We start from the raw sequence: 15,114 nt of genomic DNA, 5'->3' as shown, positions 1-15,114 counted from the left end.
TCCACCCCTTTCAGTCGGACGCTGTGGTCCTCCTTTTGTCCGTCGGTAGTGTGCCAGCTGTCCATAAGAACAGAGCTCTGATGTGAAGCACAACACTTAACATGTAACACGTAACTTGAAACATTGAAACAAACAGATCTGACAATACAGACATGAACACACAAAGGGCCCATAAAAAACTTTTCATTGACTTCAATTTTTTTTAAAAATGTACAGCTCAATCAACACTCTTGGCACCAATAAAAAAACAAAAATCTTCCAAAAAAAATTTAATTTCTCAATGCGCATATTATTAAAAAAACTAATATCGTACTCCATACGCAGTCACATTTTCATGTACTCATTTTCACAAACAGCTCATAACCACGCCCTCATGCATAAAATATGAATTGCATTCACAGCTCTGCTAAAAACATCCATCAGTCTTCACACATTTTCGACTCAAATACAACTCAAAGCCACACCCATTCACATTCCACTGAATCATTTATGTCTTCCAACTCACATTGTTTCATCCCAAAACTTGCAGCACAGACAAACACAGCTTTCCTGAAAACAGATAGTCACACCACACCCAGAATTGCTGATGTTCTCTGGTGTGCTGTTTTTTGCAATGTCTTCTGGTTTTCACTCTGTGATTAATCAACTCTTATAAGAAGACAATATACATGTTATAGTCATGCAGTCATTTTGTTAAAAGCTGGATTCCCACATTACACTGCTTGGGAAAGAAGAAAGAAAATTATTGAACAATTTTTCGTCTTGTATAATATATTACACATCACTTTGTCTGCATGGTTCCCTCCCCCCTTTCCCTTTGCCCATTTCTCTTATCTCAGGAATGTTTCTGTGTGAAGGCAGGGGGAAGTGAATCTCTGTAGCTCACACTAGATACAACACTTATCCATTAACTGACCATCTTTTACTGCTGTAATCTCTAATGCTAGTGCTAGGATCTTCCCTGTTTAAACACACACATCATTAGGGTAACAAAACTTAACCAGTTCATTTCTGAACATTTAGCGCCATTCTGATTGCAGACACTGGGGCACGCACTTTCTTGCTAGTGCCATCAATTAACATCCTGACACTGCTCTATTTTCTCACTCATTAGAACCCCCCTCAACATCACAGGAGTTCTGATGCCCACAGTCTGTAAGCTCTAACTTCACAGATTCTTACAGATTTTCATCCCTGTTGCCAGCCGGGCGACCTGCTGTCCGGGGCCACACTTTCTCTAACATTCTTTTTCACATTTTAACTTTCAATTCTCTTAATATCACATCCTATAATCTCCCTCTTCCCTCGCTACTAGCAATGGGCTGTATTCTTCTTCATAATACTGGGACTGACCCATTTAAACAGCGGTATTTCAGACTGACGCACACAAAACAAATGAGTAAAGAGGCACCTTTTAACCCTTTCCTCCACAGACAAAGGATTCTCTGGTTGGCTCAAATCTGACTATCACGTCTGACTAGTCAGCTGGGACTCCTCGCACGTCTTCCCCTCTCCACGGCTCAGGCGGGCTCAGCACGCATCTTCCTGTGGCTCAGGTCAGGTGGAGAATATCTCCGCAGTCTTCCCTTCTAAGGGTCATGAGGCTCCATGCATCTTCCTGGGGGTTTTGGAGAATATCTCTGCAGTCTTCCCTTCTAAGGGTCATACGGCTCCACGCATCTTCCTGGGGTTACTGGGTCAGCCGGAGTTTACGTTGTCCCACACCTCGGCGCTACAGCGCCCCCTTCCAAACCAGGAGGTTACTGTCCCCTTCCTTTGTCTGTGGTTTTACAGTCTGTGCTCAACTCAATCCTCCGATAAATCACAGACACACACAAAACATATACACACCAGAGTGATCTATCAATTCAGATTATGGTTCTATGGACCCCAGGCTTTCAGCATATTAGCCGACTACTATACTTACATGGTTACCACCTCACAGCAGACTAAGCCAACATGAAGTGACAAACTAAATGGCAGAAAGGTGGGTAAGAGTATTCTTACCGTTCTATTAAAGCCGGCCATCTCCTCTCTGCCGTTCGTCAAGTCCTGGGGTCTCTTGTGTGTCGGCTGTTGATGCTCCCTTCATCTTGGGGTCCCTTCGTGGTCACCATTTGTTAAAGTAGCCCTAAATTAGAGCATTTGAGATGCACTCTGGTGCTCCAAATCAATAATGTACCCCCCAGGGGTTAATCTCCACGCGTGGTTGAGAGACTGGACACTGACACAGAAGCTGGTCAAAGCAATCTCTAACTTTGATTACACAGAGTAAGTGGTATATGTATCTTCAGAAAAGGGCAGTGCTTTCTGAGGCCCAGGCATTATTTCATTGGCTCAAAAGGAAGAAGAGATAAGAGAGAGGAGATAACACCCTGGCTTCTGCGCACTGGGCACTACTTTGGAATGTGAACTAATGTAAACATCTGGTTATCATCGCCATTTTATAATGGAGTTTATCCTAACAAGAATACTGCATACGTCATGTGTGACACTTCAAGGAGGTGCTTCTCTATAGGCAGTGAATAATAGGTATAAATCATCAACCCACATGATTGGCTTATGCAATCCTCCACAGTCTATATGACTCCCTTGGGACACCTGTACAAAGATGAGAAAACAGACACTTCTCACAGCACAGCCCTTTGCCCCCACCCCTCTCTTCTCCAGTCTTGTAACAAAGAGGCGGGTGGGAGGCACTTGAAGAAGAAGTTAACTCATTACAGTCCTAGAGATACAAAATATAGAATAAAATTCACACATCTTTAACATGACTACTGAGAGCTGGATCATTCCTCTCCGTATCCATAACCCATCTCTTAAATTCAGAGCAATAGGTCTCCGCAGAATGCTCTTCCTGCCATAAGCCATGCAAATTAGTCTCGGCCAAGGAGATCCGATCTGGGTCATCGTAGATAAGACCTAGAGTTCTGAAAAATTTACTTGCTGTCCGGAGGGACGGTGATCCGGTCGGCAACGAAAAAGACCAAGATTGAGAGTCACCTTTAAGTAAAGAAATGATTATACTCACTCTGACTCTCGTAGTGTAAAACATAATTTGCACGACTCCCTGAACTGAATAAAATTGTCACTTCCCCCGTAAAATCTGTCCGGGAGAGTGACCTTAGGTTCAGGTCAGGCCTGGTTACCGCTGCCGGAACCTGCCGCCTGTGGTCTCTGGATCTGTGAGACGGTTGTACGGAGGTCCGCTACCTCTAAAGACAGCCCCTGCAATTACAACAGAAGGAAAATGACCAGGAATGAGGCCTCAAGGCTAGGGAAAGGGAAATAGTGACCACCTAAGGAAACCCTGCACCTAGCCCTGACTCTTGTCAGTATGAATAGACCCTGAAGGTTTGAGTATTCATACACCATAAACCTAGGCCCTAGTAACCCTGAAAATCCCTAGGATTAGTGACCAGGTCTGAGACTACTGGTTCCTTCCCAGCTGAACAAACCAGCGTCTTCCTGAGGCCTAGTAAACAACAAGCAAATGGGAGCAACAAAATACCAAGACAAGTACACTTATCTTCAATAGAAAATGGATGAGCAGGAACTCAGATGAGGATGAGGAGGTGTGGTCATTACCAACAATAACACTGCAACAAGTGAAAACAGATCATCGGACAGCCTAACGTGCAGCCAGTCTCTCAGATCTTCTAACCTCTGTCACTGGAGGGACCGTGACAATATCACTATTAGTTTATGATTTCTTGTCCATGTTTCAAAATAAGTTATTATTTCATATTATATTATACATTGCTTTATGTTTCAGGTTTTCAATGTTCACTATTTACTTACTGAACTGTTTACATACTGTCATTTGTCCGACATGCGGTTCAGTATTACCGTGCTTAGCAAAGAGTTAACTTTATTATGAATTCTATTTACATATAAGTAGGTGTGTCATTTAACGTAATAATGGTGACTCAATTATCTTATCCGTCCGTAGAGTTTCAGAATTGGCCACAATTTCCTGCAAATCTGCTTCCTCAGGATCTGTAAGTTCAAGGTGGCCTGTCCCATACTTTGTTGAAGGTAATCTCTACCTCTTAATTCAGTGAGATTATTCTCTTCCATTCCTTCTACAGCCCATCCATGGGAATTTTTGCTGCACAATATCCATGTGGTTTGGGCTGTGGGCTTTTACCTTGCTGTGACAGTCTCTGACCAACTCTCTATTCCTTCTTTCCAAAGGCCCCCAAAAACTTCAATTGCTCTCTGGATCCAGTCCATAATCACAGATCCTACCTGTCACACTCCTACCTGTCAAAGTGCAAAGATAAACACCCGTTCTGCCCAGGATGCTCCATTTGCCTGTGTAGTACAGCATTAAACATCATTTCTAGGTCTGCAAACCTGCCACCTAGCTTAACTGCATATTTTCACTATGTTCTGGTCCTCTATGCTTCTGGAGGCTAGGTGAGTCTCTTTCCTCATCTTTGTACTGGTTATACATTTTATATTCTGGCATCAGGATATCATTTTTTTTTTTCTGTTGGTATTCTGTAAATGGCCTGTTTGACCGAGGAAGAAACACCAGCGGCATGTTAATCAGATTAAAATACACAAAGCACTAGGTCAAGATGGCATGCACCCCATATCCTAAGATAATTAAGTGATATCATAGACAAACCATTATCTCTGATATTAAAAGGCTATGTACACCTTTGTGGGCAAATTTTTGTTATGCATCTAAACATCAGTAGCATGCAATGAGGTAATATACAACATAAGAATATCAACACTTATACATCAAGAACACTTCCTCTCAGAGCTGCTACACATCCACATCTCACATCCTGAGAAACAGTACACCGGTGTACAAAATACTGATAGAAGCAAAGCAGGTTGGAAAATAGGAGGGGAGGGGATGAGAGAAAGATGGGAGAAAAGAAAAGATTGATAAGAGGATGGAAGATCTTGCAATGCTCTCTATTTAGGGATAAAGGTTTATACATAATAACGGCAAAAGAAATTTCAAGTACAGGAATTTTGCGAGTTGGGTAAGTAGTAAGTAATAAGTAGTAGGAGCCAGCAGATTAATTTGCTTCTATCCCGTCTGCTACCTGAGAACTGGATAGCTTTCAGAGGTGAGGAAATTATGAACTAAAGACCCTGTACACCTTCCATGGACCCCAAACCTTCAGAAATTTTGAGAGAGTGTTGGATTTCCAGACTGCCATTTCTTCAAATCAGAAGAGTTGGTCAACCTTGTCCACCCAGGCTGATAGAATAGGTGAAGATTTGCTCCACCATAGAAAGAGTATAAGTAAATGGGCAGCTGTAATGAGCATAGTGGGCGAATTATTATTCACCGGGGTAAAGCTTAAGTTAGGGCACCACAGCAGGATTAGTTTGGGATCCAGAGAAAGTTTTGTGGAGCATATTTGGTCAATAGCTGCTCTTAACTAGTGTGTCCGTACCGAACTTTACGATTTTTGGTGCCTGGACCTGAACCCGAACTTTGCCGGAAAGGTTAGAGTTCGGTGTTCGGGCATTTAATAAAGCTTGTTAAAAGGCTGCAGGGCAGCCAATCAACAAGCTTTTAAGCTGTGTGCCCTTAGAAGCCATCACAACCATGCCTACTAATGGCATGGCTGTGATTGGCTGGTGCATCATGTGACCCAGCCTCTATACAAGCTGGATCACATGTAGCCCATCAGCTCACAGTAGTGAAGGGACAGAAAGCTGAAGTGAGTTTTTTGTGGGTGCAATACACCATCTTTGCACCCCTGAAAGCAAATCATAAATCTGGCTGTTAATTCTGTGGGTCAGTTTTTTTTTTTTTTTGTGTGTGGGTGCAATGCAATATTGTACTTTGTACCCGTGACACACAAATATAGTTTATCCGTCTGTTAGTTAGGTGCACGTCATATACCCATTTATTGCGTGAAGTACACCTGCACTGCATACGTGACAGGGAAATGGATATACAAACCGGATTCCAAAAAAAGTTGGGACACTAAACAAATTGTGAATAAAAACTGAATGCAATGATGTGGAGATGGCAAATGTCAATATTTTATTTGTAATAGAACGTAGATGACAGATCAAACGTTTAATCCAAGTAAATGTATCATTTTAAAGGAAAAATACGGTGATTAAAATTTTCACGGTGTCAACAAATCCCCAAAAAGTTGGGACAAGTAGCAATAAGAGGCTGGAAAAAGTAAATTTGAGCATAACGAAGAGCTGGAAGACCAATTAAGGTCAATTGGCAACATGATTGGGTATAAAAAGAGCTTCTCAGAGTGGCAGTGTCTCTCAGAAGCCAAGATGGGTAGAGGATCACCAATTCCCACAATGTTGCGCAGAAAGATAGTGGAGCAATATCAGAAAGGTGTTACCCAGCGAAAAATTGCTAAGACTTTGCATCTATCATCATCAACTGTGCAAAACATCATCCGAATATTCAGAGAATCTGGAACAATCTCTGTGCGTAATGTCGGGTTGTAATAATTCAATTAAGAATTATTAATTATGGTCATAAAAAATTTAATTTATAAATTTTTTCATAAATTCTTAAAATCATGACCTGGTGAATTGTAGACAACCTAATTGATACAATTCACATCTGAGTCCGACTATTTCCTCAGATAAATAAGTTCTTTTTGACGAGAGATGACATTAATGATAAAACATGTAGTTCTGCATTATACAACAATACACAGGTTTATAAAAATATGCAGATTTATTGGTTACAAGATTATAAACATATATAAGTAGATAAACACAATGATACATGTAAATGAATATATATAGCGTTAATATAAAGCATTACAAGCTTAACAATACATGTGAGTGGAAATAACTTGTCACATTATAACCAAGCTATTATTAGGTTAGGATAATCAAAGTAGGAACATAAGTTATACATATATATATTACTTTTGTTCAGAGAAAACCTCATGAAATTAGGATGGGCATGTCTAATCCTAGACATCAATATGGAATGCTAAATACATTCTTCCCCCCTCTAACCAACTACACATCACATGACTTCAGGCATGGGCAAATCCATTCAAGGATATAGCTTAGAAGAGATAACTGTATCCTTCCGCCCCATCCTGGACTATTTTCACACATTTGACTTTGGTAAGACTATTAAGACAAATGACAGGGATATATGATCTTTGCTAGACCATATCTTAAATGGAAAGGACTTGAAATAAGTCTTTCCTGTGGGAAACCATCACTTAGCTTGGCGAAGAATGTTCTATCAATATATATATATATATATATATATATGTTGAAGGCTGCTTGCAGCCTGTAATTGTGGGAGGAGCCGTTGCAGCCCGATCTGTGTTCATCGCGGGCCTCCCCGCCCCCCGCACCTCGTGCTATTCCTCTGGCGCTCGGCGTCACGGGATGCCGCTCCGCCTGAGGGGCGGGGGGAGGGCGGGGAAGCTGGTCAGCTGGCAGGGACATGTTACGGCAACCCGGGCCGTTATTTCAGCATGGCTGGGGTGCTGTGTTGGGGATTCGCCCCTCAGCCGGCGAAAATTTTGTTTGTTGTTCCCTCCCCAGGTGACTAAGCCATTGCGGGGTCGGGAGCGCCGGCATTGGTGGCTCCCGGCGTCCAAGTGCCGGCCTGCGGCAGTCACCTTTAATAAATGAAGAATGAAGTTCTGCAGCTCGGGCTCACATTTAACCCTCGCACTGCTGGGTTGAATATGGGAAATAAATAATCAAGTTAAGTGCTGCAGCTTGTTCTCACATTTAACCCTCGCACTGCTGGGTTACAAAAAAAAAAATAAAAATATTAAGTTCAGCTGATGGTTAACTCTTGCACTGCTGGGTTAAACTAAATGGGAAAAAAAAAAAAAGGGGGGGGGGCCGTTCCCAGTTCCACATCTCCGGTGCTGGGCTACCTGGTCTCAGGGGTAATGCCGCCCTGATTCGCTCAGGGGGCAATGTCTTCCTGAATCACCCAGCTGTGGTGTCTTCCTGAATCGCTCAATGTAATGTCTTCCTGAATCGCTCAGGTGTAATGTCTCCCTGAATCGCTCAGGTGTGATGTCTCCCTGAATCGCTCAGGTGTGATGTCTCCCTGAATCGCTCAGGTGTGATGTCTCCCTGAATCGCTCAGGTGTGATGTCTCCCTGAATCGCTCAGGTGTAATGTCTCCCTGAATCGCTCAGGTGTAATGTCTCCCTGAATCGCTCAGGTGTAATGTCTCCCTGAATCGCTCAGGTGTAATGTCTCCCTGAATCGCTCAGGTGTAATGTCTCCCTGAATCGCTCAGGTGTAATGTCTCCCTGAATCGCTCAGGTGTAATGTCTCCCTGAATCGCTCAGGTGTAATGTCTCCCTGAATCGCTCAGGTGTAATGTCTCCCTGAATCGCTCAGGTGCAATGTCCCCCTGAATCGCTCAGGTGCAATGTCTCCCTGAATCGCTCGGGTGCAATGTCTCCCTGAATCGCTCGGGTGCAATGTCTCCCTGAATCACTCAAATGCGAGGTCTCCCTGAATCACTCAGGTAATATTTTCCCAAATCACTCAGGAATGATGTCCGCCCAGCTTCATGTTGGTGTCACGTGTTCACTGGGTCAATCGGGGGCCGGGTGTTCCTGGTTCGTCCAGGGTCATATGTTCCCTGTTCGCTCGGGTTTCATGAATCTCCGTGGTTGGCCGAGCTCCTGGTGTTCCTAAGCGTTCGGGGCTCATGTGTTCCCTGTTGTTCAGGGGTCATGTGTTCCCCGTGTTGTGTCAGGTGCCACGGGCAGTACAAACCCGGGTGTCATGTGTTCCCTGGGTCATCCGGACCCGATTCCGGCCCAAGTTTCCCTTGGGTCAGGGTCACGCACCCTTCCCTGCCCAGGGGTCTAGCTGTTCGCATCCCTCGCCGGGTATCGGTCCAAAACCCAGCTTGTTTTCACGTATAACAGGGTCTCGGCCTCCAGGATTGCGAGCTAGCTGCGTTCGTTCCGCCAAATCTTCTCCTGGTCCAGGTAAAACCCAGCCACGGGCCTGCTGTGCACCTTGCCACTACGCAGCGTATTCATTGTCACAAGCTCCCGTCCACAGGTCTCCATCTCACCCAGAGATCAGTAGCACGGTCCGTTCTTTTCAGGTAAGTAGCGAACACCTCTACGTGGTCAGACCCATTCCCCCCTGCATCGCCCAAGTGCGAATGTCTTCCCCGAATCGCTCGGGTGTGAGGTCGTCCCTGGATCGTTCAGGGGCAATGTCGTCCCTGAATCTTGGGGTCAATGTCGTCCCTGTGTCGCCCAGGGGTAATGTCTTCACTAAAACACGTAAGTATCATGGTTTCCCTGTATCACCCAGGTATCATCTTCCCAGATCCCTGAATCGCTCAGGTCTCATGTTTTTCCTCAGGTCCCAGGGGTCATGTCTACCCTGAATCATTCAGGTTTGTTTTCCCTGGCTTTTCTCCAAATTACAGGTGTCATTTTACCCAGGAACCACATGTGTCATGTCTTCCCTGAATCCTCAGGGTTATGTTTCTCCAATTCAGGTGTCATGTTTTCTATCGCTCATGTCATTCTTCCCTAAGTGACTCAGGGGCCAGGTCCCTGAATCGCTCTGGTGTTATGCCTCCCTTAGTCACTTAGGGGTAAGGTTCCCTGAATCGCTCAGGTGTGGTGTTCCCTGAATCGCTCAGGTGTGGGTGTTCCCTGAATCGCTCAGGTGTGGTGTGTTCCCTGAATCACTCAGGTGTGGTGTGTTCCCTGAATCGCTCAGGTGTGGTGTGTTCCCTGAATCGCTCAGGTGTGGTGTGTTCCCTGAATCGCTCAGGTGTGGCGTTCTCCCTGATGCAGGTTTTGTTTTCCTTCCTCTTCCAGGTCGGTTGTTCCCAGGTTGCATATTTTCCTGAACAGTCTAGTTATGTATTCCTCTGATGCACACAGGTCAGGTTGGCCTGATTCGCTCAGGCTTCTGTTTTCCCGGCTCTCCCAGGGAGTATGTAGTGGCCAGGTCCAGCCAGATTCAAGGTTCTGCCCGGCCCTCCCAGATGTCCGTCATCTTCATGTAGATGCATATAATTGCCTGCGTTGCTTGGTATTCCATGTCGCCTGAACCGCTCAGGAGGCAGTGCATCGCCCGATTTTCGCAGGTTCCATGCGTCAGCCTGTAATGCTCAGGGATTGGTTCAGCAACGTCCGGCTGGTTCCTGGGTACCCGATTCGTGTCCTGTGTGTCTGGATTTTGTTTCCGCAGGTTTGTTGCATGCTGCGCGACTTCAGGCTCTGATGCTGGCTGTCCAGGGTCACCCAGCAGTTGGCCATGACGCCCAGGCTGCATCCCGGTTCTCCATCACCTCTTTCCAGTGCCACCAGATCGCACCTCTCTCCGGGTCTCGCACCGACGCAAGCTTATTTTTCTTGTAAGCAGGGCCTCAGCCCACCGGAATGTCGATCCATCCTCAGTTATATCGCAGGGCTCCTCCATGCCCCGTCACGCCACGGGCCGGGTTTCAGGTAGGTTCCAGCCGAGTGGCGGCGTGATGCCTCTCCAAAGCTCAGAGCCTTCCTTCATTCATCACGAGCCACCTTTCCAGGTCTGCGGTTATCGCCGGAGACTCGGCAGCAGTGTCCGTTGATTCGGTTAGGTTGCAATCCTTTCTATACCATGTTCTTCTCTGTTTCCTGCTGATTCTCAGGTTTCATGTTTTCCGGATTAGCTCAAATGCACGTTTTTTGCCCATTCACCCAGGTCTAATTCCCGGAGTCGCGCGGTTCACGTGTTTCCTGGATCACTCAGGTCCATGCATTTCCCTGGGTCGCTCGGGTTCAGGTGTATTCCTGAGTTCCTCGGGTTTATGTTCCAGAATCGCCCGGGTTCATGTTGTCTGTGTCGCTCGGGTTATGTATGTTCCCAAGTCACTCAGGTTACATTTCCCTGAATCGCTCAGGTTTTGTATCTTTCTGTCTTGCAGGTTGCCAGTATCGCCAGGTGGTATGTTTTCCTGATTCACCCAGGTCACGTATTTTCCGGAATCACTCAGGTTTTGTTTCCTGTCTCCAGGTTGGCGGTTTTCAGGTTGTGTGTTTTCCTTGATTTCTCAGGTTACATATTCCCGGATCACTCAGGTCTGTGTCCCACAGGTGGTTCGCTTTTGCCTGAATCGCTCAGGTCTTTTGGTCCCACAGGTTGTACGCAGTTGCCTGAATCGCTCAGGATCCGTTATTTGCCTGGAACGCTCAGGGTTTCAGCGGTAACCAGTGGCTTCCATAGCCCATTACCACACGCACCGCCACCTGTCATTCAACACCATCAAGCTGTATTGGCCGGCATTCAATACCGTTGGGTGCTCGGGGACCCCTCCGCCAAATCCGTTTCGTATCAGGCCTTCAAAGCCACCCCCAGGGTTAGCGCGGCGGACAAGGTGCGTAGGCAACCAGTGTCGGGCTAACTTTCTGCAGATTGGCCGTAGGCCTAAACGGTCTCCCTTGGGCACTCAGCAAGCATCATCACCAAGCAGCCATGTACCTAGGGTTCCACGGGCTCTTGGACCGGGGGAGTTCACCTGCGGCACGGTCAACCGAGCGACCCTGCTCAGGCAACATCTCGCCTGGAATTTGGTCCACTTCATACGGTCCATCCCGGCCACCGAGTCCAATCTGGCTGGTCCTCCCACCGAGGTAGAGTTCTTCCCTACGGCCGACTGTTGGTGTTCCGCCAAGGTGCTCCAGGAGCTCCTGGCCTCCCTCCGATTTTCCGCTCTAGACGACCCGGGGCTCCCGATCAACGGTAGGCGCCTGCCTTAAACCCTGTTTATGTCAACATCCGTACCCTGGCCGCAGGGCTGGGTTCATGCCTAGCACGACATCCAGGCACTCCTTCTGCTAGGGGCCGCATCCGCAGCATCAAGTCATCGGGTGCCGGCGCATGTCATCCGCAAGATGGGTCGTTGGCGGTCGTCCGGCTTCACAAAGTACATTCCGAATCCTACGGGCGGAGATCTCCAGAGCCTTTTGATCTTTGGCATTAGTTCACACTATGCTTCAATTAATGCTTCACTCCCTGCTACGTACCAGTTCTCTTTGGCCACTATTCAGGCCGTACCTCGTCACTGGCGCCGGGCACACTCCAGCCAGTTGATCTAGGACAGTCCGTAGGCATGCCTATTCTGTTCCTCGCTTAGCTCCTCCCACAAATGTTGAAGGCTGCTTGCAGCCTGTAATTGTGGGAGGAGCGTGCTCCCCCTTTATAAACCCCCTCCTACAAGCAGGAGGGCGCCCGTTGTTGCCCCTCCCTCCCATCCCCTTTTCTCATACTCTCCTCCTAGGTGGCCCACTATTCAGGCCGTACCTCGTCACTGGCGCCGGGCACACTCCAGCCAGTTGATCTAGGACAGTCCGTAGGCATGCCTATTCTGTTCCTCGCTTAGCTCCTCCCACAAATATATATATATATATATATCTAAGCAATTATTTACTGCTTTGCTAGATTATGAGTCTTGATTCTTCTGCAGGTAGAACGAAGTCTCACAATATCCTAAAACTACATCTCAATATGGAGATGATCAATTAATTTAATTATGTATTTATTTGCCAATCTAGATGGTATAATTTCACCCACACTATCAAATTAGTCTTAATAAAATGAAATATCATTTTCTGTATCTCTTACCAAGTCCTAGTAGAAATCTCACTTCTGCTCCTAGGAAAGCTGGGTGGTCCATCATAGCACATCTGGGTGGTCCATTGTAAGTGAACACAATCCACCGTGCCATCCGCCGTTGCCAGCTGAAACTCTACAGTGCAAAAGAAGAAGCCATTTCTAAGTAAGATCCACAAGCTCAGGCGTTTTCACTGGGCCAGGGATCATTTAAAATGGAGTGTGGCAAAATGGAAGACTGTTCTGTGGTCAGACGAGTCACGATTCGAAGTTCTTTTTGGAAATCTGGGACTCCATGTCATCCGGACCAAAGAGGACAAGGACAACCCAAGTTGTTATCAACGCTCAGTTCAGAAGCCTGCAACTCTGATGGTATGGGGTTGCATGAGTGCGTGTGGCATGGGCAGCTTGCATGTCTGGAAAGGCACAATCAATGCAGAAAAATATATTCAGGTTCTAGAACAACATATGCTCCCATCCAGACGTCATCTCTTTCAGGGAAGACCCTTCATTTTTCAACAAGATAATGCCAGACCACATTCTGCATCAATCACAACATCATGGCTGCATAGAAGAAGGATCCGGGTACTGAAATGGCCAGTCTGCAGTCCAGATCTTTCACCTATAGAGAACATTTGGCGCATCATAAAGAGGAAGGTGCAACAAAGAAGGCCCAAGACGATTGAACAGTTAGAGGCCTGTATTAGACAAGAATGGGAGAGCATTCCTATTTCTAAACTTGAGAAACTGGTCTCCTCTGTCCCCAGACGTCTTTTGAGTGTTGTAAGAAGAAGGGGAGATGCCACACAGTGGTGAAAATGGCCTTGTCCCAACTTTTTGGGGATTTGTTGATACCATGAAATTCTGATTCAACATATTTTTCCCTTAAAATGGTACATTTTCTCAGTTTAAACTTTTGTTCCGTGATTTATGTTCTATTCTAAATAAAATATTAGAAGTTGGCACCTCCACATCATTGCATTCAGTTTTTATTCACGATTTGTATAGTGTCCCAACTTTTTTGGAATCCGGTTTGTAGTTAATCCACCTTTAGTTAGGTGCACGTCATATACCCATTTATTGCATGAAGTACACCTGCACTGCATATGTGACAGGGAAATTGATATAGTTAATCTGTCTGTTAGTTCAGTGGGTGACCTCAAAGAATGAGTCGAGCATCAAATAAGGGACGTGGCCTTGGTTGTGGTGCTGCTGGGGTTGGTGGATCTCCTGTTGCAGGGAGAGGACGTGGTTGATCTGTGCCACCTACACGCCCAAATGAAACACCTTCCTTAGGTACACGTAGGCGACAGAACGTTCATAGTTATTTTGTAGGCCCTGAAAACCGGTGTACGAATGATGAGGCCAGAACAAGTAGAGGCGGTAGTAGATTGGGTGGCTGACAGTGCCTCCAGTTCCTTCACATTGTCTCCCACCCGGTCCCTTGCTGAAAGCACAGAATTGGCACCTGCAGCCCATGGGCATCTGTCTTTCACCTCGCCCCCTTGCAAATCAGCCAAGCAGTCTGAGCCCTAACTCATGCAGCAGTCTCTTATGCTTTTTGAGGAGTCTGCTGGCAGGGTTTCCGAAGGCCGTCCACATAGCCCTGCTCCCGAAGTGAAAGAGATAGAGTGCACTGATGCCCAACCACTTATGTTTCAGGATGTGGACATGGGAGGACCACCGCAGCACATCTCTGATGATGACAAAACACAGATGCTAACTGCTGCGGATTTTTGCAGTATGCAGACCGGCAAGGAGGGCAGGGATGAAGAGTTGGTGGAAGATGATGAGGTCCTAGACCCCACATGGAATCAAGGTCATGCGAGTGGCGTGTGCAGTTCAGAGGAAGAGCTGGTGGTCACACAGCACCAGCCGCACAGCAAAAGAGGGAGCAGTGTGCAAAATCGGAGTGGCACCACACCCATGGACTGAGCACACCAAAGCCAGCTCCAAGGAGTTCCCTGGCGTGGCAGTTCTTCAGACAATGTGCTGACGACAAAACGCAAGTGGTTTGCACGCTGTGCAATCAGAGCCTGAAGCGAGGTATAAATGTTCAAAACCTGAGCACCACCTGCATGACCAGGCATATAAATGCAAAGCACAAGCTGCAGTGGAGTAAACGCCTCAAAAACCACGAAAGATCTCAGGCTCCTCCTGGTCCTTCTTCTGCTGCAGTCTCAGCCTCTTCCTCCCTTTCTTGAGTGACAGTGGCACCTGCCACCCCGCAAACAGAGGATATGGCAGCAACGCCACCACGTCAGTCACCAATCATCTCCACAATGTCCCATTGAAGCGTTCAATTGTCAATCTACTAAACACTGGAGAGAAAGAGGAAGTACCCCCCTACCCACCTGCTGTCATTCCGTCTGGTGGAGACCGGAAACTTAAAAAAAAAAAAAATTATGACGGTGGCTGTACCACAATACGTGGTTCCCAGCCACCACTACCTTTCCTGGCGAGCCATTGCCGCCCCTCACAACCATGTGGCGGATAAAATTAGGTGTGCACTGCGCAACGCCATCT

The 15,114-nt window shown here is 46.5% G+C and overlaps 1 protein-coding gene across 2 annotated transcripts in view; it reads left to right on the top strand.

Moving 5' to 3' along the window:
- The window catches only part of HMG20B (high mobility group 20B), a 448,306-nt gene that overhangs the window by 345,496 nt on the left and 87,696 nt on the right, over window positions 1-15,114 (top strand). The window lies entirely within an intron of this gene.

This window comes from Bufo gargarizans, chromosome 1 (assembly GCF_014858855.1).
Source record: "Bufo gargarizans isolate SCDJY-AF-19 chromosome 1, ASM1485885v1, whole genome shotgun sequence".
NCBI classification, from domain to species: Eukaryota; Metazoa; Chordata; class Amphibia; order Anura; family Bufonidae; genus Bufo; species Bufo gargarizans.
The sequence above is the reverse complement of the archived record's forward strand: the minus strand, read 5'-3'. Positions and strand labels throughout refer to the sequence as shown.